The following is a 27,863-nucleotide window of genomic DNA, read 5'->3' as shown; positions in this document are numbered from 1 at the left end:
AAATTATATGCAAAAAGTGTTTAGGAGTGATAAGGGAAGAATTTGTTTCTTTGTCAGTTAAACTCATTGATGGTGATGTGTGTCAGGGCTCTTTATATCACTGTAAGCATTTGCAGACACCTGTGCTTATTAGTTTGGCAGGTGTGTCCAATGAAAGGCAAGACTACTTAAGAAGGCTGTCTCACATTATTAAGCAGCCTACATTTTCTGCCAAAATGGGAAAGAAAAAGGATGTGTCGGCTGCTGAGAAGCAACAAATTGTGGAGTGTTTAGGTCAAGGCATGACTACAATCAACATTGTGCGATGATCAGGATGAAGTGTCTTGGCAATCAAGAAGTATGTAGCTGATTCACAGTACACACATGTGCGTGCTGATAAGGGCAAATTGAGGACTCTTTCCTACAGGCAATTACGTCAGGTTGAAAGAGCAGCGGCAAAAAAGCCTTGTCATAGCAGCAGACAAGTTTTTGAAGCTGCTTGTGCCTCCAACGTCCCCCGAACAACAAGATGCAGGGTCCTTCAGAGGTTTGCAGCTGTGCATACGCCATCCTGTCGACCTCCTCTATCCACTTCACACAAGCAGAAACGGCTCCAGTGGGCCAAACATTACATGAAGACTGATTTCAAAACTGTTTTGTTCACGGATGAGTGCCGTGCAGCGCTCGATGGTCCAGATGGATGGAGTGGAGGATGGCTGGTTGATGGACACCCCACGCAAACACGGCTACAGCGCCAACAAGGAGGAGGTGGAGTAATGTTTTGGGCTGGAATCATGGGGAGAGAGATTGTCGGCCCCTTTAGGATCCCTGAAGGCGCTAAAGATGAACTCCATAATGTATGTGGATTTTCTCAAACAGCACTTCCTGCCATGGTTCAAGAAGAAGAACCGTGTATTTCACAGCAAGATCATTTTTCTGCATGATAATGCACCATCTCATGCTGCACATAAAACATCTGCATCTCTGGCTGATATGGGCATAAAAGAGGACAAACTTATGGTGTGATCCCCATGCTCCCCTGACCTCTACCCCATTCAGAACCTCTGGAGCATCATCAAAAGGAGTGTCTATGATGGCGGGAGGCAGTTCACATCTAAGCAACAGCTCTGGGAGGGTATTCTGTCCTCATGCAAAACAATTGAAGCAGAAACCATCCAAAACCTGACAAATTCAATGGACGAGAGAGTTCAGAAGCTCCTTTCGAACAAGGGGTCCTATGTGAAAATGTAACATCACCTAGAATAAAGTTTTGAGTTGAAAACTGTTTGATTTCAGTTTCTAACAACCTGCTAATGCTTATAATTTCAAAAATGACCATTTTTTTGGTCTTTATTAAAATGAAAAGGTTGATCGAAAAGTTTGGGGGATCTAAGAGTGTGGCAACCCAGTAGTCATGATTACTTCGAATTCTGACAATATGAGGGTCATGCTGCAGGTAGTGCAGCAAGAAGGCACTTATGTGTCTTGCGCATCTCGGAGCCCCAAAATTATTTTCCGGGCTAGATGCAGCTAAATATTATTATTAATTTTAAATCTGGTGAAGCTTTAGTATAGATGGCCTAATAGGATCAGTGCTGCACACTGCTACAAAGCCCAAATTATTTTCCAGTCAAGATACAGATAAACATGATTAGTAATTTTAAATCTGGTGGAGCTTTTTATAGATGGCCTAATAGAATCAGTGCTGCACACTGCTACAAAGCCCAAATTATTTTCCAGCCAAGATACAGATAAACATGATTAGTAATTTGAAAGCTTAAAACGGTTGGTAGGGTGATTTTAACCAATCATCAAGCTTTTACTCTCCCCAGGATGACACAGGGGTAGAAAAGTCGTTTCGGATCCATGATTTGTTCATCTTTATGAACGTGAGTCTGTCTACATTATCAGTGGAGAGCCGCGTGCGCTTATCTGTCAGCACACCACCAGCAGCGCTGAACACACGTTCAGACAGAACGCTGGCTGCGGGGCATGACAAGATCTCCAAGGCGTAAGTGGCTAGCTCCGGCCATTTATCCAGATTGGAAGCCCAAAAAGAGCAAGGGTCCAGTGACACAGTCGTGGCTTCAATGTTTACTTGGAGATACTCCTGTACCATCGTCTCTAGGCGTTGACTATGTGTCAGACTTCTTGTCTCCTGTGGCCTTGCAAAGGATGGGCTAAAAAAGTGGTGAAATGATTCCGCAAGATTGATGTTACCAGCAGATACTGTGGTTCTGTTACGGTTTGAGTGCTGAACACTTGACGGTCCCACGGTTGGCAAGTTGGAACTGTGAGATTCACTACGTGCACCACTGGTATTTTGTGGAAAAGCACATGTAAGATTCTGCAACAGTCTCTGCTGATACTCCTGCATGCGTGCATCCCTTTCTATGGCAGGAATAATTTCTGCAAATTTACTTTTGTACCGGGGATCTAACAGTGTGGCAACCCAGTAGTCAGGATTATTTCTAATTCTCACAATTCGAGGGTCATGTTGCAGGTAGTGCAGCAAGAAGGCTCTCATGTGTGTTGCGCATCCAGGAGCACCAAGTCCCTGTTCTGTTGGTGGCGAGGTAACAATCATGCTTCCTTCCTCTGTCCTCTCCCCTCAACCTCGCACAACAGAAATGTGATCAAGGTCTCCCTCATCTGATGAGTCTTCCATCAGTTCGTCCTCCACTTCTTCCTGGGCTCCTGCACCTTCTTCACTAGTTTGGCTGCTACCATGCGCCCTGGTAAAACCATCTCCCCCACCCTCACATGCCTGCCGCCTTGGTGCTGCCGACCGTCTGGACCTTGCAGATGTTAGCCCTTCCGCATACAACTCCTCCTCCTCTACTTCCTCCACCTCCTCTTGTGCCACCACCTGACTCCGAATTCTGTTTAACATGTGCTCCAGCATGTAAATCACCGGAATAGTCATGCTGATAATGGCATCGTCAGCACTAAACATCTTCGTCGCCATTTCAAAACTGTGCAGAAGGGTGCATAGGTCCCTGATCTGAGACCACTCCTCCAGCGTGATTTGCCCCACCTCTGGATCTCGTTGGCCCAGGCTATACGTCAGAACGTATTGCACCAGGGCTTGTCGGTGCTGCCACAGTCGCTGCAACATGTGCAGAGTTGAATTCCACCGGGTAGGCACATCGCATTTTAGCCGGTGAAGTGGCAGGCCCAACGACTTCTGTAGAGATGTAAGTCGCTGAGCTGCGGGATGCGAACGGCGGAAGTGAGCACACAGCGACCGTGCCCTCTGCAGAAGGCCATCTAGTCCGGGATAGTGGGCTAAAAATTTCTGGACAACCAGGTTCAACACGTGAGCCATACAAGGCACGTGTGTGACATTGCCCCGGCGAAGGGCCGCACCCAGGTTTGCAGCATTGTCGCACACGGCCTTCCCTGGTTTCAGGTCCAGTGGAGACAACCATTCATGAAATTGGTTCTCCAGAGCTGACCACAACTCCTCAGCTGTGTGACTCACATTTCCCAGACATTTCAAAGTAAAAACCGCCTGATGACGTTGAGCCCTACTGCCAGCATAGTAAGGAGGTGTGCAGGATCCCTTCTGCACAGTTAGAAAGCTTGTGGCATGACCAGACAGGCTTTGGGTGCAGGTGGAGGACCGAGAGGAGGTTGAGGAGGCAGAAGCAGTGGAGGAACTTTGAGATAAAGAGGATTGACGCACAACTCGTGGGGGCGGCAAGACTTGGACAGCAGCCCCTTGTCCTGCTGTCACCATAGTTACCCAGTGCCCAGTCAGCGACATGTAACGCCCCTGTCCATGCCTACTCGTCCAAGTGTCTGTGGTGAAATGCACCCTGTCACACACCGAGTTTCTCAAAGAAGCGGTGATGTTGTGTGCGACATGCTGGTGGAGCGCAGGCACACCTTTCTTTGAGAAGTAGTGCCGACTGGGCATCTGGTACTGGGGCACTGCGACGGACATAAGGTCTCGAAAATCCTCTGTGTCCACCAGGCAGAAAGGCAGCATTTCTGTAGCCAAGAGCTTGCAGATGGTGAAATTCAACCTCTTAGCTTTCTCATGGCTAGGAGGAAATGGTCTTTTACTTGTCCACATCTGAGGGACCGAGGGCTGGCTATTGTGCTTACACGGGGTTGATAAGGGTGTCCCCGGCAAACTGCCGGTCTGTGAGGAAGATGCAGGCGGACATGTTAGGTTGCCTTGATCCAAAGGTGGTGCTATCGATGTCGGACAGCGCTCAACACAAGCTGGTGTTACCACCTCCAAAGAAAATGATGACCTGCCAATCACGCTAGCTGTTGCGAGTAAAGAGGTGGCAGGTCTGCGCCCCAAAACAGGTGTGACTGCTGTCCCCCCAGTCACAGAGGATGAAGAGGCCGCGGATGCACAAGATATGGCAGACGGTGGTTGGCCCGGCCGGCTAGGCCGCATTGTAGCACAGTGAGCTTCCCACTGCAACTTATGCTTCATGTCCATGTGCCGGTTCATGCATGAAGTACTCAAACTATGTATTTTTTGGCCTCTACTTAGCTTTTGCTGACAAATGTTACAGATAACACGAGTTGGGTCATCTTTATCGATCTGAAAAAATGCCCAGACTATGCAAGGCTTAGCACCCATGCGACCTGAAGAGCCACCACGACTTGTGGTCAGAGGCAGAGTTGTGTGTGAGGATGCAGTTGTTGACGTGCTTCCAATACTACGTCTCTGTCCAGGAAGGCGCAACCTGACCTCGTCGTCACTAGCATCCTCCTCCACCTCCTCTGCTGACCTCATCTCTTGGCTGACTGTGGGTTGACAGTAAGTGGGATCTCCAACCTCATCATCATCACCCTGTGTGTTATCACACCCGTCGGCCTCAGAGCCAACCTGTTCCTGCCCTGACAAAAAACTAAAGTTGTCGCTCCAATCAGGTATTTGAGTCTCATCATCGTCTTCCTCATTGTCTCCACCAACAGGAGTTACAGTTTGGGAATGAGGGTCTACATTATGGTCAGAACCTTCTGCGTCTGGTCCTGGATCCGACTCATAAAGATTCTGGGCATCAGTGCAGATCATTTCCTCGTCTGGATTCACAGAAGCGCTGGAGTCGACCTCTGATTCCCAGGCTATAATATGAGTAAACAGCTCTGCAGACTCAACCATCTGTTCTACCTCATACTCAGACGGGCAGCTGGAGATTTGGGAGCTGTGAGGAAGCAAGTGCGATTGGGGTGACACCTTTGAGGACTGGAGTATTTGTGATGTTGAAGTTGATGTGGAGGAGAGCCCACTTAAAGGAGCACTTGATATCCGTTGAAGCACCTGCTGTTTTTGTGCCTCATCTGGAATTTGTAGCGATTGGCGTGGCCGTAAGAAAGGGATCTTATCACATTGTCCGCTAAAAGAAGTAGACATTTTAGTTTGGCTGGAAGATGGTCTTTCTTCTGCAGATGTTACTGTTGCTTTAACACCTACCCCACAGACACAACCTTTTTTCCCCTTCCCAACACGCCTATTCCCCTTTCCACCAGCAGCAGGCCTTTTTCCACTCATTTTGGTGGTTAACTAATTCACAACTCTGGAGTTGTTTGCACAAAAAAACAATGGATGGGAACCGAGCAGAGCTGAGTGGCCAAACTGTGGTATTAGGCCAAAACTATTGGCTGGGTTAGATGCAGAAAAAAATTATATTCAATTTGCAACCTGATGGAGGTCAGTATAGATGGACTAATAGAACAAGTCCCACACACAGCTAGAAGCCCAAATATTTTTTCAGAGCTAGATGCAGAAAAAAATTGTATTCAGTTTGCAACCTGATGGAGGTCAGTATAGATGGACTAATAGAACAAGTCCTACACACAGCTAGAAGCCCAAATATTTTTTCAGAGGTAGATGCAGAAAAAAAATATATTCAGTTTGCAACCTGATGGAGGTCAGTATAGATGGACTAATAGAGAAAGTCCCACACACTGCTAGAAGGCCAAATATTTTTTCAGAGCTAGATGCAGACAAAAAATTATTTTGAATTTGCAACCTGATGGAGGTCAGTATAGATGGACTAATAGAGAAAGTCCCACACACTGCTAGAAGGCCAAATATTTTTTCAGAGCTAGATGCAGAAAAAAATTATATTCAGTTTGCAACCTGATGGAGGTCAGTATAGATGGACTAATAGAACAAGTCCCACACACAGCTAGAAGCCCAAATATTTTTTCAGAGGTAGATGCAGATAAAAATTATTTTTAATTTGCAACCTGATGGAGGTCAGTATAGATGGACTAATAGAGAAAGTCCCACACACTGCTAGAAGGCCAAATATTTTTTCAGAGCTAGATGCAGATATAAATTATTTTGAATTTGCAACCTGATGGAGGTCAGTATAGATGGACTAATAGAGAAAGTCCCACACACTGCTAGAAGGCCAAATATTTTTTCAGAGCTAGATGCAGAAAAAAATTATATTCAGTTTGCAACCTGATGGAGGTCAGTATAGATGGACTAATAGAACAAGTCCCACACACAGCTAGAAGGCCAAATATTTTTTCAGAGGTAGATGCAGATAAAAATTATTTTTAATTTGCAGCCTGATGGAGGTCAGTATAGATGGACTAATAGAGAAAGTCCCACACACTGCTAGAAGGCCAAATATTTTTTCAGAGCTAGATGCAGATATAAATTATTTTTAATTTGCAACCTGATGAAGGTCAGTATAGATGGACTAATAGAGAAAGTCCCACACACTGAGAGAAGGCCAAATATTTTTTCAGAGCTAGATGCAGAAAAAAATTATATTCAGTTTGCAACCTGATGGAGGTCAGTATAGATGGACTAATAGAACAAGTCCCACACAGAGCTAGAAGGCCAAATATTTTTTCAGAGGTAGATGCAGATAAAAATTATTTTTAATTTGCAGCCTGATGGAGGTCTGTATAGATGGACTAATAGAGAAAGTCCCACACACTGCTAGAAGGCCAAATATTTTTTCAGAGCTAGATGCAGACAAAAAATTATTTTGAATTTGCTACCTGATGGAGGTCAGTATAGATGGACTAATAGAGAAAGTCCCACACACTGCTAGAAGGCCAAATATTTTTTCAGAGCTAGATGCAGATATAAATTATTTTTAATTTGCAACCTGATGGAGGTCAGTATAGATGGACTAATAGAGAAAGTCCCACACACTGCTAGAAGGCCAAATATTTTTTCAGAGCTAGATGCAGATAAAAATTATTTTTAATTTGCAACCTGATGGAGGTCAGTATAGATGGACTAATAGAGAAAATCCCACACACTGCTAGAAGGCCAAATATTTTTTCAGAGCTAGATGCAGAAAAAAATTATATTCAGTTTGCAACCTGATGGAGGTCAGTATAGATGGACTAATAGAACAAGTCCCACACACAGCTAGAAGCCCAAATATTTTTTCAGAGGTAGATGCAGATAAAAATTATTTTTAATTTGCAACCTGATGGAGGTCAGTATAGATGGACTAATAGAGAAAGTCCCACACACTGCTAGAAGGCCAAATATTTTTTCAGAGCTAGATGCAGACAAAAAATTATTTTGAATTTGCAACGTGATGGAGGTCAGTATACATGGACTAATAGAACAAGTCCCACACACTGCTAGAAGGCCAAATATTTTTTCAGAGCTAGATGCAGAAAAAAATTATATTCAGTTTGCAACCTGATGGAGGTCAGTATAGATGGACTAATAGAACAAGTCCCACACACTGCTAGAAGCCCAAATATTTTTTCAGAGCTAGATGCAGAAAAAAATTATATTCAATTTGCAACCTGATGGAGGTCAGTATAGATGGACTAATAGAATGATGCTATGCCCAAAAGATTTTACTTCACTAGGTGCAGTAAAAAAATTGGTATTCTATACACAGGTGGTATATCTTGCCACACAGATAGGCTACTTCACTGACTAACACACTCTGCAATAGGCTTTGCTAGATTCAGCCAAATGCTGTGAAAAAAACTTGCACAGCATTGGCACAGACCTGCCTGGCAAAAACTGATAGGAACTGATGTAACCTAGTCCTGAAAAGGACTGCAATTACAATTAGTCTTTACTCCCACAATCTATCTATTTAAGAGCACAGACCTGCCTGATAAAAGTCGTAGGAAATGCTGTAACCTAGTCCTTAAAAGGACTGCAATCACAACTATTCCCTACTCCCAAGCTATCTGTAGATTTGTGCGAAAATTGGCTTGAAATTAACAAGGTATAGCGCACACAGCAACAGCGGTGCCGTCTAACACGCAGCTGCAGAAGTGAGAAAATGGTGGCGACGGGGAAAATGGCTTGGTCTTATAGGGCAAGGACATGTGACATACACTGCCAATGACACATGCCCTTGCTTGTGTGAAAAAAAGCACTTCGCTCCGTGTGTGCGCTGCTGATAGGCTGACAGATTGCACCTCCCCACTGTAAATGCGGGAAAGAGAAAAAAAAATGGAGATCTTCATTATTCCTGCAGAGATCCATCCCCTGCCCCTCCCCCCGCCCCGCTGTACACTCAAACTGCGTATTAACATTAATTTTCATCATTACTGAGAAAAAATCCAGTTATGATTTTGGTGCACGAACAGTTATCGAACATAACCTCGAACAGCTGAATTTTTCTCAAATCGTTCGTGTTCGCCGAACGGCACGAACACCGCCCAAAACAGCTCGAATTTGAGATTGTCGAACAGTTCGAGTCGAACAACACTCATCTCTAATTTATACTGTCCTATATATTCCACATATATGTATATTTGAAGTACTTATGTAGTACTTGTTTTTTTCTTTTTTTCTTTTTTATTTTTATAGTCGTGTTCTGATACAGTAGTCCACCAGTATGAGTAATATCAGAACTCTTTATGCTCTGAATAGACTATTTCCTGACCTTTTTCAGATTTTGCATGATGGATATTTCCATGCACTTTACATATTGTGTCTTAGTAATTGATGTTAGGATCTAGATATCCCTGCACATATCACCCCGTGATTCAGTACACAGGGGTGTCGCCGTCCTTACATACCCGGTTCCTTTCGGCATCCCAGGGTGGTTCTGGCCGCCGCAATGCCGACGTTATCAGGTATCTTAGTTACGGTGACGCGCTTTGCGTCATTTCCGGGCACTCGCGGTGGTGTACTGGGTAGCATTTGTTGCTACCAGGGCAACGATGACACATAATGTGTAACTTTCGTTGGAGGCGGTGCCGCGTCCTCTTTGGTCTGCAGTCCATGCACAAATGTATTTAAGGCATCAACTGTTCAGCCAGAGTAGTCCTCTTGAGAAAGGTACAAGCGCCGAAACACGCGTCGGGGAAACACGTGCAGATGCAGGTTGAGGTGGTGGTTTTTCATTCCCACGAAGGTAATTACGGCCTATGGTGGCCATATTTGATGTGAGGGACATTGATGTATATGCACACTAGTACGCTATTTATTATGTAATATGTCTCCTTCCTTTATGCTCTAGCACCACTATATCCCTTTCTATCAAAAGCTATGGCTTAGTATGAACATAGAGGGGTCCTATACCTGCATTTGACATGTTGCATATCTGCTTTTAAAATTATTTTTATATATATGTATGCATTTTTCTCCCCTCCTCCCCATACACTCTGTGTAGTATTTATAATAAAGTTTTTTTCATCTTTTTCACTATGATGGACCATTTGATCGTTTTCTTTCCTCTTTTTGGCACCCCCTTGCTAATGTGAGAATTTAGTAGTGTGGCCTGTGGGGCGTTGGCTGCGTATTTGCGCAGTTCCAAGGACTGGGGTATGGACAACTGAACGTTGCGCTGGGACAAGGACGTGGATGTGCTTCCTGATGCTGCTACTTGAGAGTGTGCAATGACAGGTGCAGGGCAGGAGGCATCTTCGCATGCATCATGGACAGGGGATTGGCTTGCAGGCAATACAGCGGAAGAAGCAATGGTGCCACCCGCAGATACTGTTCTTGGACCCTGGGGTTCAGCCCACAAAGTCGGGTGCTTTGCTGCCATGTGCCTGATCATGCTGGTGGTGGTCAGGCTGGTCGTTTTCCCACCCCTGCTGATGCTGGCCTGGCAGGTGGTGCAAATGGCCTTTTTGGTGTTATCGGCAGAGTCTTTAAAAAACAACCAGACTCGGGAAGACCTAACAGTTGTACTGGCAACTTCCTTCGTGTTGGTGCTACGGGGAACGGTTGCCTGCCTTCTGTCTGCGGCCACCACACTGCTTCTTCCTGCTTGTTGGGGTATTCTGCCTCCCTCACCCTGTGTGCTGCTATCCTCGCTCTGTATATCCTCCTGCCAGGTAGGGTCAGTTACTATATCATCCACCACCTCGTCTTCCACTTCCACACCCTGGTCCTCCTCCTGACTTTCTGGCAATTGTGTCTCATCATTGTCCACCTCTTGTGGCACTTTCCCACCGTCGCCTTCGTGTGACTGTGGCTGCTCAAATATTTGGGCATCGCTACATGTGATCTCCTCTTGCACCGCTTCAAGTGGACCGGGCGAGAGGCCCAAATCTATAAATGGAAAGGTGAACAGCTCTTCAGAGTGTCCAAGTGTGGGATCAGTTGTCTTCGGGCACTCAGCATGGTGGGAGGAAGGAGGATCAGGGTGAGGAATATGCGGTCCAGGCTCACAGCTACTGAGACTTGACCGTGTGGAAGACAGGGTGGTTGTTGTTGTGGTGGCTAAGTGACTGGAAGCATTATCCGCTATCCAACTAACAACCTTTTGACACTGCTCTGGGTTCAATAGTGGTGTGCTGTGGTCCCCTAGGAATTGGGACAGGAAGGTCGGGCGAGAAGATGTGGGTGTTTGTTGTGGCACAATTTTAGCTTGCCCACGGCCTTGTCCTCGGCCTCTGCATGCACCATCACCATCACGTCCAGTTCCCCGTCCCTTGCCACGTGCCTTGCCCATTTTAAATGGAGGACAATATCTTCCACGCTCACTACAAATGACTGAATTTGGGGCAAACTTATATGTGATCCGTGTGACGGAGAAACCACAGTTTTAAATACCTGGCCTGTAGGTAACTTTTGAACAGCAAACTGGTGTCAATTGCTTCACTGACACACTGAAACAAATTTTTCATGGAAGCCAGAAATGGCAGTATTTTCTGAAAACGTATATCTGTTCCGTGTGATGGAGAAAACACAGTTTTAAATACCTGGCCTGTAGGTAACTATTTTGAACAGCAAATCGGTGTCAAAAACTTCACTGACACAGTGAAAAAAAATTTGAATGGAGGCCAAAAATGGCAGTATTTTCTGAAAAACTGTATGTGATCCGTGTGATGGAGAAAACACAGTTTTAAATACCTGGCCTGTAGTTAACTATTTTGAACAGCAAACTAGTGTCAATTGCTTCACTGACACACTGAAACTAATTTTTAATGGAGGCCAGAAATGGCAGTATTTTCTGAAAACGTACATGTGATCCGTGTGATGGAGAAAACACAGTTTTAAATACCTGGCCTGTAGGTAATTATTTTAAACAGCAAACCAGTGTCAAAAACTTCGCTGACACACTGAAAAAAAATTTGAATGGAGGCCAAAAATGGCAGTATTTTCTGAAAACGTATGTGATCCGTCTGACGGAGAAAACACAGTTTTAAATAGCTGGATTTTTAGCGCTGTAATATGGAAAGGACCTGGCTGTATTCTGCAGTTGGAATGGAGCCTCTTGTGCTATATGCACTGCAGTCTGCTATATACACTGCCTGTCTATATACACTGCCTGTCTATATACACTGCCTGCCTGATATCTCTGCAGATGGATTAGTCCTCAAAAGGACTGTTTGTTAAGATGGATATGTGTAATGTACGGGTTTTCTCCCTACACTACCTAATACACAAGCAAATCTCTCCCTAGCTCAGCAGCAGCTCTCCCTACTCTGCCTGATTCCAGAATGACTGTGACGAGCATGGCGGCGCCAGGTCTGATATAGACCTGATGACGCTGTGCGGCCAGCCAATCACTGTAATGCTAAAACCACCATAGCTGCGGCATTACAATGAGTGGCAGGCAATCCCTGCTTGTTGACTGGCGCCAAACATGCACGGAGGGGAGTACAGAGTATTTGCGAGTATGCTCGCTCATCATTAATAAATACACATTTTTTATGTATAAAGAAAAAAATAAGCAAAAAAAGTATACATATTTGGTATCGCTGCTTCCGGAACGACTTGATCTATAAAACTGTCACGCTAGTTAACTCCTTCAGTGAACACCGTAAAAAAAGAAAATGTGGCAAACTATGGTTTTTCATCATACTGCTGGAAAAAAAGTGTTATAAAATGCAATCAAAAAGACAAATGTAAATAAAAATGGTATCACTGAAAACTTCATCATGTCCCGCAAAAAACAAGAAGCCATATGGCTCCATCAGTGGAAAAATTAAAAAGTTAGAGCTTTGAGAATACAGTGATGCAAAAATAATTATTTTTTCTATAAAAGTTTTTAATATGCAAAAGTACCAAAACATAAAAATTGACATAAATGAGGTATCACTGCAATGTTACTGACCCCAAGAATAAAGTTGCATTTTCAATTTTACCACATGCAAAATGGCATAAAACAATTCCTGAATTGTTGGTTTTGCTTATTCTGCCTCCCAAAAATTAGAATAGGAAGGCATCAAAAATGTCAATATGATCACTATATCCCTAGATGAATTCATTGAGAGGTGTAGTTAGTAAAATGGGGTCACTTATGGGGGGATTCTGCTATTCTGTCACCTCAGGGGCTCTTCCAGTGGGTCATGGCACCCAAATAGCAAAATCTGCACTATAATATGGCGCTCCTTACCTTCTGAGCTTTGCACTGTGCCTGAGAAGTAGTTCCCTATTACATGTAGGATATTGGCGCAATCAGCAGAAATTACACAACAAATTAAGAGGTCCATTTTTTCCTATTAACCCTTATAAAAATGTAAAATTTGGAGTTAAAACAACATTTTAGCTGTAAAAATGTAATCATTCTTTCTTCACCGCCCAATGGTATAAATTTCTGTGAGGCACATGTGGTGTCAACATGCTCACTGCACCCTTAGATGAATTCATTGAGAGGTTTAGTAGGTAAAATGATTAGAGATGAGCGTTGTTCTACTCGAACTGTTCGCCAATCTCAAATTCGAGCTGTTTTGGGCGGTGTTCGAGCCGTTCGGCGAACACGAACAATTTGAGAAAAATTCGGCTGTTCGAGGTTATGTTCGATAACTGTTCGTGCACCAAAATCATAACTGGATTTTTTCTCAGTAATGATGAAAATTAATGTTAATACGCAGTTTGAGTGTACAGCGGGGTGGGGGGAGGGGCAGGGGATGGATCTCTGCAGGAACAATGAAGATCTCCATTTTTTTTTCTCTTTCCCGCATTTACAGTGGGGAGGTGCAATCTGTCAGCCTATCAGCAGCGCACACACGGAGCGAAGTGCTTTTTTTCACACAAGCAAGGGCATGTGTCATTGGCAGTGTATGTCACATGTCCTTGCCCTATAAGACCAAGCCATTTTCCCCGTCGCCACCATTTTCTCACTGCTGCAGCTGCGTGTTAGACGGCACCGCTGTTGCTGTGTGCGCTATACCTTGTTAATTTCAAGCCAATTTTCGCACAAATATACAGATAGCTTGGGAGTAGGGAATAGTTGTGATTGCAGTCCTTTTAAGGACTAGGTTACAGCATTTCCTACGACTTTTATCAGGCAGGTCTGTGCTCTTAAATAGATAGGTTGTGGGAGTAAAGACTAATTGTAATTGGAGTCCTTTTCAGGACTAGGTTACATCAGTTCCTATCAGTTTTTGCCAGGCAGGTCTGTGCCAGTGCTGTGCAAGTTTTTTTCACAGCATTTGGCTGAATCTAGCAAAGCTAATCCTTTTTGGCCTATTGCAGAGTGTGTTAGTCAGTGGAGTAGCCTATCTGTGTTGCAAGATATACCACCTGTGTATAGAATACCAATTTTTTTACTGCACCTAGTGAAGTAAAATCTTTTGGGCATAGCATTATTCTATTAGTCCATCTATACTGACCTCCATCAGGTTGCAAACTGAATCTAATTTTTTTCTGCATCTAGCTCTGAAAAAATATTGGGCTTCTAGCTGTGTGTGGGTCTTGTTCTATTAATCCATCTATACTGACCTCCATCAGGTTGCAAACTGAATATAATTTTTTTCTGCATCTAGCTCTGAAAAAATATTGGGCTTCTAGCTGTGTGTGGGTCTTGTTCTATTAATCCATCTATACTGACCTCCATCAGGTTGCAAACTGAATATAATTTTTTTCTGCATCTACCTCTGAAAAAATATTGGGCTTCTAGCTGTGTGTGGGTCTTGTTCTATTAATCCATCTATAATGACCTCCATCAGGTTGCAAACTGAATATAATTTTTTTCTGCATCTAGCTCTGAAAAAATATTTGGCCTTCTAGCAGTGTGTGGGACTTGTTCTATTAGTCCACCTATACTGACCTCCATCAGGTTGCAAACTGAATATATTTTTTTCTGCATCTACCTCTGAAAAAATATTGGGCTTCTAGCTGTGTGTGGGTCTTGTTCTATTAATCCATCTATACTGACCTCCATCAGGTTGCAAACTGAATATAATTTTTTTCTGCATCTAGCTCTGAAAAAATATTTGGCCTTCTAGTAGTGTGTCGGACTTTCTCTATTAGTCCATCTATACTGACCTCCATCAGGTTGCAAATTAAAAATAATTTTTATCTGCATCTACAGTACCTCTGAAAAAATATTTGGGCTTCTAGCTGTGTGTGGGACTTGTTGTATTAGTCCATCTATACTGACCTCCATCAGGTTGCAAACTGAATATATTTTTTTCTGCATCTACCTCTGAAAAAATATTGGGCTTCTAGCTGTGTGTGGGACTTGTTGTATTAGTCCATCTATACTGACCTCCATCAGGTTGCAAACTGAATATATTTTTTTCTGCATCTACCTCTGAAAAAATATTGGGCTTCTAGCTGTGTGTGGGACTTGTTGTATTAGTCCATCTATACTGACCTCCATCAGGTTGCAAACTGAATATATTTTTTTCTGCATCTACCTCTGAAAAAATATTGGGCTTCTAGCTGTGTGTGGGTCTTGTTCTATTAATCCATCTATACAGACCTCCATCAGGTTGCAAACTGAATATAATTTTTTTCTGCATCTAGCTCTGAAAAAATATTTGGCCTTCTAGTAGTGTGTGCGACTTTCTCTGTTAGTCCATCTATACTGACCTCCATCAGGTTGCAAACTGAATATATTTTTTTCTGCATCTACCTCTGAAAAAATATTGGGCTTCTAGCTGTGTGTGGGTCTTGTTCTATTAATCCATCTATACTGACCTCCATCAGGTTGCAAACTGAATATAATTTTTTTCTGCATCTAGCTCTGAAAAAATATTTGGCCTTCTAGTAGTGTGTCGGACTTTCTCTATTAGTCCATCTATACTGACCTCCATCAGGTTGCAAATTAAAAATAATTTTTATCTGCATCTACAGTACCTCTGAAAAAATATTTGGGCTTCTAGCTGTGTGTGGGACTTGTTGTATTAGTCCATCTATACTGACCTCCATCAGGTTGCAAACTGAATATATTTTTTTCTGCATCTACCGCTGAAAAAATATTGGGCTTCTAGCTGTGTGTGGGACTTGTTGTATTAGTCCATCTATACTGACCTCCATCAGGTTGCAAACTGAATATATTTTTTTCTGCATCTACCTCTGAAAAAATATTGGGCTTCTAGCTGTGTGTGGGTCTTGTTCTATTAATCCATCTATACAGACCTCCATCAGGTTGCAAACTGAATATAATTTTTTTCTGCATCTAGCTCTGAAAAAATATTTGGCCTTCTAGTAGTGTGTGGGACTTTCTCTGTTAATCCATCTATACTGACCTCCATCAGGTTGCAAATTGAATATAATTTTTTTCTGCATCTAACCCAGCCAATAGTTTTGGCCTAATACCACAGTTTGGCCACTCAGCTCTGCTCGGTTCCCATCCATTGTTTTTTTGTGCAAACAACTCCAGAGTTGTGAATTAGTTAACCACCAAAATGAGTGGAAAAAGGCCTGCTGCTGGTGGAAAGGGGAATAGGCGTGTTGGGAAGGGGAAAAAAGGTTGTGTCCGTGGGGTACGTGTTAAAGCAACAGTAACATCTGCAGAAGAAAGACCATCTTCCAGCCAAACTAAAATGTCTACTTCTTTTAGCGGACAATGTGATAAGATCCCTTTCTTACGGCCACGCCAATCGCTACAAATTCCAGATGAGGCACAAAAACAGCAGGTGCTTCAACGGATATCAAGTGCTCCTTTAAGTGGGCTCTCCTCCACATCAACTTCAACATCACAAATACTCCAGTCCTCAAAGGTGTCACCCAAATCGCACTTGCTTCCTCACAGCTCCCAAATCTCCAGCTGCCCGTCTGAGTATGAGGTAGAACAGATGGTTGAGTCTGCAGAGCTGTTTACTCATACTATAGCCTGGGAATCAGAGGTCGACTCCAGCGCTTCTGTGAATCCAGACGAGGAAATGATCTGCACTGATGCCCAGAATCTTTATGAGTCGGATCCAGGACCAGACGCAGAAGGTTCTGACCATAATGTAGACCCTCATTCCCAAACTGTAACTCCTGTTGATGGAGACAATGAGGAAGACGATGATAAGACTCAAATACCTGATTGGAGCGACAACTTTAGTTTTTTGTCAGGGCAGGAACAGGTTGGCTCTGAGGACGACGGGTGTGATAACACACAGGGTGATGATGATGAGGTTGGAGATCCCACTTACTGTCAACCCACAGTCAGCCAAGAGATGAGGTCAGCAGAGGAGGTGGAGGAAGATGCTAGTGACGACGAGGTCAGGTTGCGCCTTCCTGGACAGAGACGTAGTACTGGAAGCACGTCAACAACTGCATCCTCAAACACAAATCTGCCTCTCACCACAAGTCGTGGTGGCTCTTCAGGTCGCATGGGTGCTAAGCCTTGCATAGCCTGGGCATTTTTTCAGATCGATAAAGATGACCCAACTCGTGTTATCTGTAACATTTGTCAGCAAAAGCTAAGTAGAGGCCAAAAAATACATAGTTTGAGTACTTCATGCATGAACCGGCACATGGACATGAAGCATAAGTTGCAGTGGGAAGCTCAGTGTGCTACAATGCGGCCTAGCCGGCCGGGCCAACCACCGTCTGCCATATCTTGTGCATCCGCGGCCTCTTCATCCTCTGTGACTGGGGGGACAGCAGTCACACCTGTTTTGGGGCGCAGACCTGCCACCTCTTTACCCGCAACAGCCAGCGTGATTGGCAGGTCATCATTTTCTTTGGAGGTGGGAACACCAGCTGGTGTTGAGCGCTGTCCGACATCGATAGCACCACCTTTGGATCAAGGCAACCTAACATGTCCGCCTGCATCTTCCTCACAGACCGGCAGTTTGCCGGGGACACCCTTATCAACCCCGTCTAAGCACAATAGCCAGCCCTCGGTCCCTCAGATGTGGACAAGTAAAAGACCATTTCCTCCTAGCCATGAGAAAGCTAAGAGGTTGAATTTCACCATCTGCAAGCTCTTGGCTACAGAAATGCTGCCTTTCCGCCTGGTGGACACAGAGGATTTTCGAGACCTTATGTCCGTCGCAGTGCCCCAGTACCAGATGCCCAGTCGGCACTACTTCTCAAAGAAAGGTGTGCCTGCGCTCCACCAGCATGTCGCACACAACATCACCGCTTCTTTGAGAAACTCTGTGTGTGACAGGGTGCATTTCACCACAGACACTTGGACGAGTAGGCATGGACAGGGGCGTTACATGTCACTGACTGGGCACTGGGTAACTATGGTGACAGCAGGACAAGGGGCTGCTGTCCAAGTCTTGCCGTCCCCACGAGTTGTGCGTCAATCCTCTTTATGTCAAAGTTTCTCCACTGCTTCTGCCTCCTCAACCTCCTCTCGGTCTTCCACCTGCACCCAAAGCCTGTCTGGTCATGCCACAAGCTTTCTAACTGCGCAGAAGGGATCCTGCACACCTCCTTACTTTGCTGGCAGTAGGGCTCAACGTCATCAGGCGGTTTTTACATTGAAATGTCTGGGAAATGTGAGTCACACAGCTGAGGAGTTGTGGTCAGCTCTGGAGAACCAATTTCATGAATGGTTGTCTCCACTGGACCTGAAACCAGGGAAGGCCGTGTGCGACAATGCTGCAAACCTGGGTGCGGCCCTTCGCCGGGGCAATGTCACACACGTGCCTTGTATGGCTCACGTGTTGAACCTGGTTGTCCAGCAATTTTTAGCCCACTATCCCAGACTAGATGGCCTTCTGCAGAGGGCACGGTCGCTGTGTGCTCACTTCCGCCGTTCGCATCCCGCAGCTCAGCGACTTACATCTCTACAGAAGTCGTTGGGCCTGCCACTTCACCGGCTAAAATGCGATGTGTCTACCCGGTGGAATTCAACTCTGCACATGTTGCAGCGACTGTGGCAGCACCGACAAGCCCTGGTGCAATACGTTCTGACGTATAGCCTGGGCCAACGAGATTCAGAGGTGGGGCAAATCACGCTGGAGGAGTGGTCTCAGATCAGGGACCTATGCACCCTTCTGCACAGTTTTGAAATGGCGACGAAGATGTTTAGTGCTGACGATGCCATTATCAGCATGACTATTCCGGTGATTTACATGCTGGAGCACATGTTAAACAGAATTCGGAGTCAGGTGGTGGCACAAGAGGAGGTGGAGGAAGTAGAGGAGGAGGAGTTGTATGCGGAAGGGCTAACATCTGCAAGGTCCAGACGGTCGGCAGCACCAAGGCGGCAGGCATGTGAGGGTGGGGGAGATGGTTTTACCAGGGCGCATGGTAGCAGCCAAACTAGTGAGGAAGGTGCAGGAGCCCAGGAAGAAGTGGAGGACGAACTGATGGAAGACTCATCAGATGAGGGAGACCTTGATCACATTTCTGTTGTGCGAGGTTGGGGGGAGAGGACAGAGGAAGGAAGCATGATTGTTACCTCGCCACCAACACAACAGGGACTTGGTGCTCCTGGATGCGCAACACACATGAGTGCCTTCTTGCTGCACTACCTGCAACATGACCCTCGAATTGTGAGAATTAGAAATAATCCTGACTACTGGGTTGCCACACTGTTAGATCCCCGGTACAAAAGTAAATTTGCAGAAATTATTCCTGCCATAGAAAGGGATGCACGCATGCAGGAGTATCAGCAGAGACTGTTGCAGAATCTTACATGTGCTTTTCCACAAAATACCAGTGGTGCACGTAGTGAATCTCACAGTTCCAACTTGCCAACCGTGGGACCGTCAAGTGTTCAGCACTCAAACCGTAACAGAACCACAGTATCTGCTGGTAACATCAATTTTGCGGAATCATTTCACCACTTTTTTAGCCCATCCTTTGCAAGGCCACAGGAGACAAGAAGTCTGACACATAGTCAACGCCTAGAGACGATGGTACAGGAGTATCTCCAAGTAAACATTGAAGCCACGACTGTGTCACTGGACCCTTGCTCTTTTTGGGCTTCCAATCTGGATAAATGGCCGGAGCTAGCCACTTACGCCTTGGAGATCTTGTCATGCCCCGCAGCCAGCGTTCTGTCTGAACGTGTGTTCAGCGCTGTTGGTGGTGTGCTGACAGATAAGCGCACGCGGCTCTCCACTGATAATGTAGACAGACTCACGTTCATAAAGATGAACAAATCATGGATCCGAAATGACTTTTCTACCCCTGTGTCATCCTGGGGAGAGTAAAAGCTTGATGATTGGTTAAAATCACCCTACCAACCGTTTTAAGCTTTCAAATTACTAATCATGTTTATCTGTATCTTGACTGGAAAATAATTTGGGCTTTGTAGCAGTGTGCAGCACTGATCCTATTAGGCCATCTATACTAAAGCTTCACCAGATTTAAAATTAAAAATAATTTTTAGCTGCATCTAGCCCGGAAAATAATTTTGGGGCTCCGAGATGCGCAAGACACATAAGTGCCTTCTTGCTGCACTACCTGCAGCATGACCCTCATATTGTCAGAATTCGAAGTAATCATGACTACTGGGTTGCCACACTCTTAGATCCCCCAAACTTTTCGATCAACCTTTTCATTTTAATAAAGACCAAAAAAATGGTCATTTTTGAAATTATAAGCATTAGCAGGTTGTTAGAAACTGAAATCAAACAGTTTTCAACTCAAAACGTTATTCTAGGTGATGTTACATTTTCACATAGGACCCCTTGTTCGAAAGGAGCTTCTGAACTCTCTCGTCCATTGAATTTGTCAGGTTTTGGATGGTTTCTGCTTCAATTGTTTTGCATGAGGACAGAATACCCTCCCAGAGCTGTTGCTTAGATGTGAACTGCCTCCCGCCATCATAGACACTCCTTTTAATGATGCTCCAAAGGTTCTGAATGGGGTAGAGGTCAGGGGAGCATGGGGGTCACACCATAAGTTTGTCCCCTTTTATGCCCATATCAGCCAGAGATGCAGATGTTTTATGTGCAGCATGAGATGGTGCATTATCATGCAGAAAAATGATCTTGCTGTGAAATACACGGTTCTTCTTCTTGAACCATGGCAGGAAGTGCTGTTTGAGAAAATCCACATACATTATGGAGTTCATCTTTAGCGCCTTCAGGGATCCTAAAGGGGCCGACAATCTCTCTCCCCATGATTCCAGCCCAAAACATTACTCCACCTCCTCCTTGTTGGCGCTGTAGCCGTGTTTGCGTGGGGTGTCCATCAACCAGCCATCCTCCACTCCATCCATCTGGACCATCGAGCGCTGCACGGCACTCATCCGTGAACAAAACTGTTTTGAAATCAGTCTTCATGTAATGTTTGGCCCACTGGAGCCGTTTCTGCTTGTGTGAAGTGGATAGAGGAGGTCGACAGGATGGCGTATGCACAGCTGCAAACCTCTGAAGGACCCTGCATCTTGTTGTTCGGGGGACGTTGGAGGCACAAGCAGCTTCAAAAACTTGTCTGCTGCTCTGACAAGGCTTTTTTGCCGCTGCTCTTTCAACCTGACGTAATTGCCTGTAGGAAAGAGTCCTCAATTTGCCCTTATCAGCACGCACACGTGTGTACTGTGAATCAGCTACATACTTCTTGATTGCCAAGACACTTCATCCTGATCATCGCACAATTTGATTGTAGTCATGCCTTGACCTAAACACTCCACAATTTGTTGCTTCTCAGCAGCCGACACATCCTTTTTCTTTCCCATTTTGGCAGAAAATGTAGGCTGCTTAATAATGTGAGAGAGCCTTCTTAAGTAGTCTTGCCTTTCATTGGACACACCTGCCAAACTAATTAGCACAGGTGTCTGCAATTGCTTACAGTGATATAAAGAGCCCTGACACACATCACCATCAATGAGTTTAACTGACAAACAAACAAATTCTTCCCTTATCACTCCTAAACACTTTTTGCATAATAATTTGGAACGCAGTGTACATGTGCTTTTCCACAAAACACCAGCGGTTCACGTAGTGAATCTTACAGTTCTAACTTGCCAACCATGGTCTGTATGGAGTTGTTCAATAAAGGGCCCAAAATTAAGATAACATAGATGGGAGAGGTCTCTATGAATAGGAATTCCTAAGTATTTGATACCCTGTGAGGGGCAGGCAAAGGGAAAGTTGGACTGGATGGAATCCTATATGGATTTGGGGAGGGAGACATCGAGGGCCTCAGACTTCGCTGCATTGATTTTAAAATTTTACCATGTAACAAAGTGATCTATTTCAGCCATAACAGCAGGGATGGATATATGTGATTGAGTGATATATACTAGGACATCATCACCAAATAGAGAGCACTTGTACTCGGTGCCTCCCACCTCAATCCACCTAATATTGGGGTTATGGCGAATTGATGAGAGCAGGTGCTCCGTCACTAGGATGTATAAGAGAGGGGACAGAGGACATCCCTGCCTTGTCCCATTGGTGATTGTGAAAGGTGATGAAAATGTTCTGACGCACCCCCTGGGCCTTGGGACACCCGGAGCCGGACCCTTTTTGGTGGATGCTGGTGGTTGTAGTCTTCGTGGCGGCGACCCGGTTCCGTGGCTCAGGGCGGTCAAACCAGTGGCGGAACTATTTATGTGGTTTTGATGTTTAAATGTCCGACTACGCCACCCGTGGATTGCGGTCAGAGTGAACCGCCGCTACAGGGCAGACCGCTGAGGCTGGTGTTGTGGGTGCAGCAGAGCGTAGCATAACTCCCCAGGAGTATAGCCTCAGGGCAGTGTATGCGGAGGATGGGGGTGATGGTGCAGGGCAGCAGCAGTAACGACACGGAGTCAGTGATGCAGTCCAGGGCCTTTACTCACAGTTCTTATTATCCAGACCACGTCTGCAGGTAACGGCTGCCCACGTCGTACTGTGCTCACCAGGTGAGGGGCTCAGACAACTCCCAGATAACTTTGGAGCACTTCACAGGACCCCCTTTGTGTGTCCTTTGTCTGGCCTTTCTTACCAACACTTCTGTCCGGCTGCCTCGGGCCTCCTCTTGGTAAACTTGGCGCCAGTTTCCCTGACCCTATGTGGTGCCTTCCTAGCGGGTGTAGCGAGGGGCTGCGCCACATAAAATGTCAGAGCCTCCGGTTTCTAGCTGAGGGTCGTTTCCTGCCTCCACTAGTTCGGGGACCGGTCTCCCCCTTTGGCCTGACCCCTCCACGCAGGTGGATTCGGGCGTGCGGTGGCGACTCGCCCGTCCGCACGCCTGGGATCCCTTCATTCCTCGTTCCTGGAGCCTTCTCCGCTCCTCTTCCTTCCTTCTCCCTCTTCCAGGCCTGGGCCTCTGTTACTAGGCCCGCCTCCGGAGCAGAGCTCATGCAGAGCCCCTGCTCCCTGCCACTTCTGCTCAGACTTCTCTGCACTGAACTAAGATGGTGCCCACCTTTTATACTCCCTTCTCAATGCACCCAGGAACTGCTTCCTCCCTGCTCCTGCACTACAGGGTTCCCCTTTCTCAGTGTTCCCTCCCCCCACTCCAGCCAGGGACAGGGACTGTCGTGCCCATCTCAGGGGCATATTGGTCGCCCTGCCCCACGGCAATGTGGTGTAATGCATGCAGGTGTCGGGTCCTGATCCACACTCCATCCTTACCTGAGAGTGAGATATCACACCTCTGGGTGAGGTGCAATACGTCTGTAGCAACCGAGCCCTCAGGGTGCTACAGTTCCATTTATCTTCAGCCTAGGTGACGTATTGCGATACAGGGCCGTGATTTTGGCTATAAAAGGGTCCCCTAGACCCCTACCCCAAGCTTTTTAAGAGAATCATATATGGCGTGCCAGGAGACTCTATGGAATGCTTTCTCAGCATCCAACGAGAGTATCTAATTACAAATTTTTAACTGCATCTAGCCCAGGAAATACTTTGTGCCTAGTAGCAGTGTCTGCTAGTCAGCGGATTATCCCGGCTGTTAAGCAAGCTACACCACCTGTAGTTTAGACACTTAATTTTTTCAAAGGAAATGATTCGGGACCATGGGATACTTAGTGAAGAGCATCAGGAGGCACCCCAAGGCATAGGGGCTGGGACTGGCAGTAGGATGCCTTGCGGTGGACAGCCGAGCTCGATCCTTATAAAAGCTTTTTAACTGCAGCAGATTTAGTGGACGCTACTGGAGCTGGAATTACGCGGCTGCTGGCATGAGACTTGCCCTCCAATAGATCCTTGTAAATGGATTTAAAGTGTATTCATTCAAATTAGAGAGACAATTTAAATTAAAAAGCTTAGAGCTGCCTCCACCACAGGGGGGCTCGCTCGACCCACCAGCGGACAGGCACCAGTAGTGGGAGAGGGGGGCTGGCCGTCAGGGTTCACCGCGGCTCTGGCACAAACCCGGCGACGCGGAGGTGGCACGGGCAGGAGCGGACTGGCCGTGTCGGCTTCTCACTTTTTGGATTTTAGAAGGGCATGACATGCCTATATCTGTGTCTCCCCCTCCTTTTACTCCTCCACCTCTTTTATTTTCGCATGACTATATGTACTTGTCACTTTTCCATGTGTTAGTTATGTCTTCTGTGCAGTTTGTTAGCTTTTGGACACCTTTGAAGGTGTTTTCTATGTGTTTCTATGTGTTTTTTTTGCCTGCCATTGGTTTTAACGGTGTTCGAAGGTGTTCGACAAACAGTTCGACGAACAGTTCGGCGAACACACGGGTGTTCGACGAACCGAACCGAACTCGAACACTACGGGGGTGGCTCAACACTAAAAATGATGTCACTCATGGGGTGTTTTTGCTGTTCTGGCACATTAGGGGCTCTGCCAATGTGACATTGCACCCTCAAGCCAATATGGCGCTTCTTCCCTTCTGAGCTTTACGCTATGCCTCAAAAGTAGTTTTCAACCACATATGGGGTATTGGCGCACTCAGGGGAAATTGCACAAAAAATTGTACAGTGTATTCTCTTCAGTTACCCTTGTGAAAATAAAAAAATTGGGGCTAAAAGAACATTTTTGTGGGAAAATGTGATTTTTTTTATTTTCACTGCTCTATCTTATAAACATCTGTGAAGCAACTGGGGTTTCAAGATGCTCACCACACATCTGGATGCATTCTTTGAGTGGTCTAGTTTCCAAAATGGGGTCACTTGTGGGGGGTTTCCACTATTTAGGCACATCAGGGGCTCTCCAAACGCAACATGGCGTCCCCTCTTGATTCTAGACATTTTTACATTTCAAAAGTCAAGCGGTGCTCCTTACCTTCCAAGCCATGCCATGCACCCAAACAGTAGTTTTCCCCAACATATGGGGTATGGGCATTCTCAGTAGAAATTGCATAACAAATTTTGGGATCCATTTTCTCCTGTTACCCTTGTGAAAATAAAAAAATTGGGGCTGAATTAAAATTGTGAAAAAAAGTAAAATGTTCATTTTTTCTTTCAACATTGCATTAATTCCTGTGAAGCACATGAAGGGTTAATAAACTTCTTGAATGTGGTTTTGAAGACTTTGAGGGGTGCAGGTTTTAGGCTGTGTACCCACTATGCGGTTTTTAAGCGTTTCTGCAGAGGCAATTCCGCTGCAGAAATGCTTAAAAAACACTTGGTAGAAGGTCTACCATGTTCCCCAATGATAATCCGCATGTGCTGTGCACATGCTGAAGAAATTTCCGCTGCGGATTATCATTGCGGAAAAATCTGCATCACTACCAATTATTTTGCTGAATCGCGGCGTTTTCGCCGCCATTGACTTGCATTGAATCGCATAATATCCGCATCACTACATGTGCACATGCGGATATCATGCGGTTCAATGTGCGGATGGTACCCGGGTTTGGAGAAGAGGAGACTCTCCTCCAGACCCAGGTACAATAGTACCTGTAAAAAAAAAGAATAAAATAAAAAATATACATTATACTTACCTTCTGATGGCCCCCGGTCTCCATAGTGAGCCGTCCTGGCTCGCCAGCAGCTCGCGATGGTCTAAAAGGACCTGCCATGACGTCATATAGTCATGTGACTGGTCACGTGACCTCTGACGTCGGCGGTCGCGTGACCCGTCACATGACTAAATGACATCATGGCAGGTCCTTTTAGACCACCGCTAGACACCTAGGACACCGGACGGATGGGATAAGGACACCGGGGGCCATCAGAAGGTAAGTATATATTTATTTTTTTATTTTTTATCATTCTTTACGGTCACACTATATAAATCCATGCCGATTGCATGGATTTATATAGTGTGACCAAGTTGTCAAGCACTTTCCAAGTGATGCTAAGATCACTTGGAAAGCGCTTGACAACCCGCATGCGGAAATGCATGTGAAGAACGCTTCACATCCGCATGTCCCTGGCAAGAAAAAGGCATGTAAAATCCGCATGCGTTTTTTCTGCCAGGGAGATGCAGAAACGCTCAGGAAAAATCCGGAGTATTTCTGCATCGAGCGCACTTAGCGTGAGAATGGTGTCAATTGTGGGTATTTTCTATCATATAGGCCATATAGTCACTTCAAATGTGATGTGGTCCCTAAAAAAATTAGAAATTGCTGAAAAATTATGTTTCAAAAATTATGCTGATGTAAAGTAGACATGTGGGAAATGTTATTTATTAACCATTTTGTGTGACATATCTCTCTGATTTAAGGGCATAAGAATTAAAAGTTTGAAAATTGTGAAATTTTCAACATTTTCGCCAAATTTCCGATATTTTCACAAATAGACGCAAGTTATATTGAACATATTTTACCACTATCATGAAGTACAATATGTCACCAGAAAACATTCTCAGAATCAGTGGGATCCTTTGAAGCGTTCCAGAGTTATTACCTCATAAATTGACACTAGTCAGATTTAAAAAATGAGGTCTGGTCATTAACCTACAAAGTGGCTCGGTCCTTAAGAGGTTAAATGTTTAGCCACGCCAAGGTTACCCTAGTGCCTGTACTTGGGTTGAATAGTAATTCTGTGCTGAAAGACTCCCTTTAAAGGGAATGTGTCATAAAAAAAATATTCAAAAAAATTCAAAGTATTAAGGTTTTAATTTTTTTTATTTTTTAATGTTATAAAATGTGAAAAATAATTTAAAATGTTTTAATATTTTCTATTTTTAAACATTAGGGGGAGCAACTGCTGAAAATTGCCATGAAATTTTCATAGTGTACTGCTAGCTCGCATTACGACTGCAGTAAAAGTGGGCAGGATCTGCTCACATGTGTGTGACATCAATCCACCCCTCCTCTCCTGGGCATTTGCAAAACGATAAGGGTGGATAAAGTTTAGGATCACAGTGCAGAGCCATTTTGTTCGTGACTGCAAAGTGATACTGATATGTGGGCAGTATCACCGAGAACGACTGGCAGCATCAATTCTGTAAGTTGGTGCAGATCGCTGTATCACATGCTGGGATTAGATATGCGGACTGTTAGTGTAGTGTTACCACACATGATGGGATTAGCTACAAGAGTGTATCACATGATGAGATTAGATACAGAGCTCAGCAGAGTGTATCACACAGGATGTGATTAAATGTAACTCGGGTACTTTAGATGCAGTGACACAGAAACACAGAGCAGCCAATACAGGGTTAATAAACAGTGGAGGTTTATGATAACAGGGTCAATCTCCACACAGGGAGTAACAGGGGAAAATATGGGGAAAAACAAGGGAAATAGCAGGTAGAAGTCTATAACTGACAGTTCACAGTTTAACTAGATGTAGCAGAGTCAAACCGGTTGTAATCGACAGTTTTTACATTTAGCTGACTTTTATCCTCCACAAGGCAGTAGCCAGCTGATGCTGGTCACGCTTTCTTCAGGCTTCCCCGCCCAAACAATGCTCCGTCTTCTGGCGGCAGCGGGCGGTCTCCGGTTTTATCCGCTGAGCCCCTAGTCCATAACACGGCACCTCACGTGCCCGGCTCCACCAACCCTGCGTCTCTTCTCCATCTAGTCGGCTTGACTCCTCCGGTCCACTGCACTCGGATCTTGCTCCCAGTACTGGATCCAGGAGCCTGGACCCTCTCACACTGCTCTCCTGAGCAGAACTTTCTTGCCGCTTTCCCGTGCAAAAGTCCTCATCTCCCCCTCTATCTAGCCACGCCACCAGTTTCCCGGTCACCTGACCTCCCAGCTCTCACTCTGGACACGCCCCCAACTTCCCAGTCACCTGACTCCTGTGCTCGCAGTCTGTCTTCCCCCTGCAACCAGAGGTATGGCCCCGGCAGTTCCGGATCCCTTGTTCTGAAAGTACTTACACCCCGGTCTTCCCCCTAACAGATACGCCGACTGTATTGCGCGCTGGAATTTGATACACGCAGTGTAGCACATGATGGTATTAGATACAGGGCACAGTAAAGTGTATCACACAGGATGTGATTAGATACGCGGACTGTATCTCTTGCTGGGGTTAAGAAATGTCACACACGACAGGACTGGATGCACGGCCCAGCTGACCGTGTCA

Source organism: Phyllobates terribilis, unplaced genomic scaffold (assembly GCF_046119375.1).
Source record: "Phyllobates terribilis strain yellow unplaced genomic scaffold, ASM4611937v1 Scaffold_1__5_contigs__length_1240528914, whole genome shotgun sequence".
NCBI classification, from domain to species: Eukaryota; Metazoa; Chordata; class Amphibia; order Anura; family Dendrobatidae; genus Phyllobates; species Phyllobates terribilis.
Note: the sequence above shows the minus strand (reverse complement) of the source record.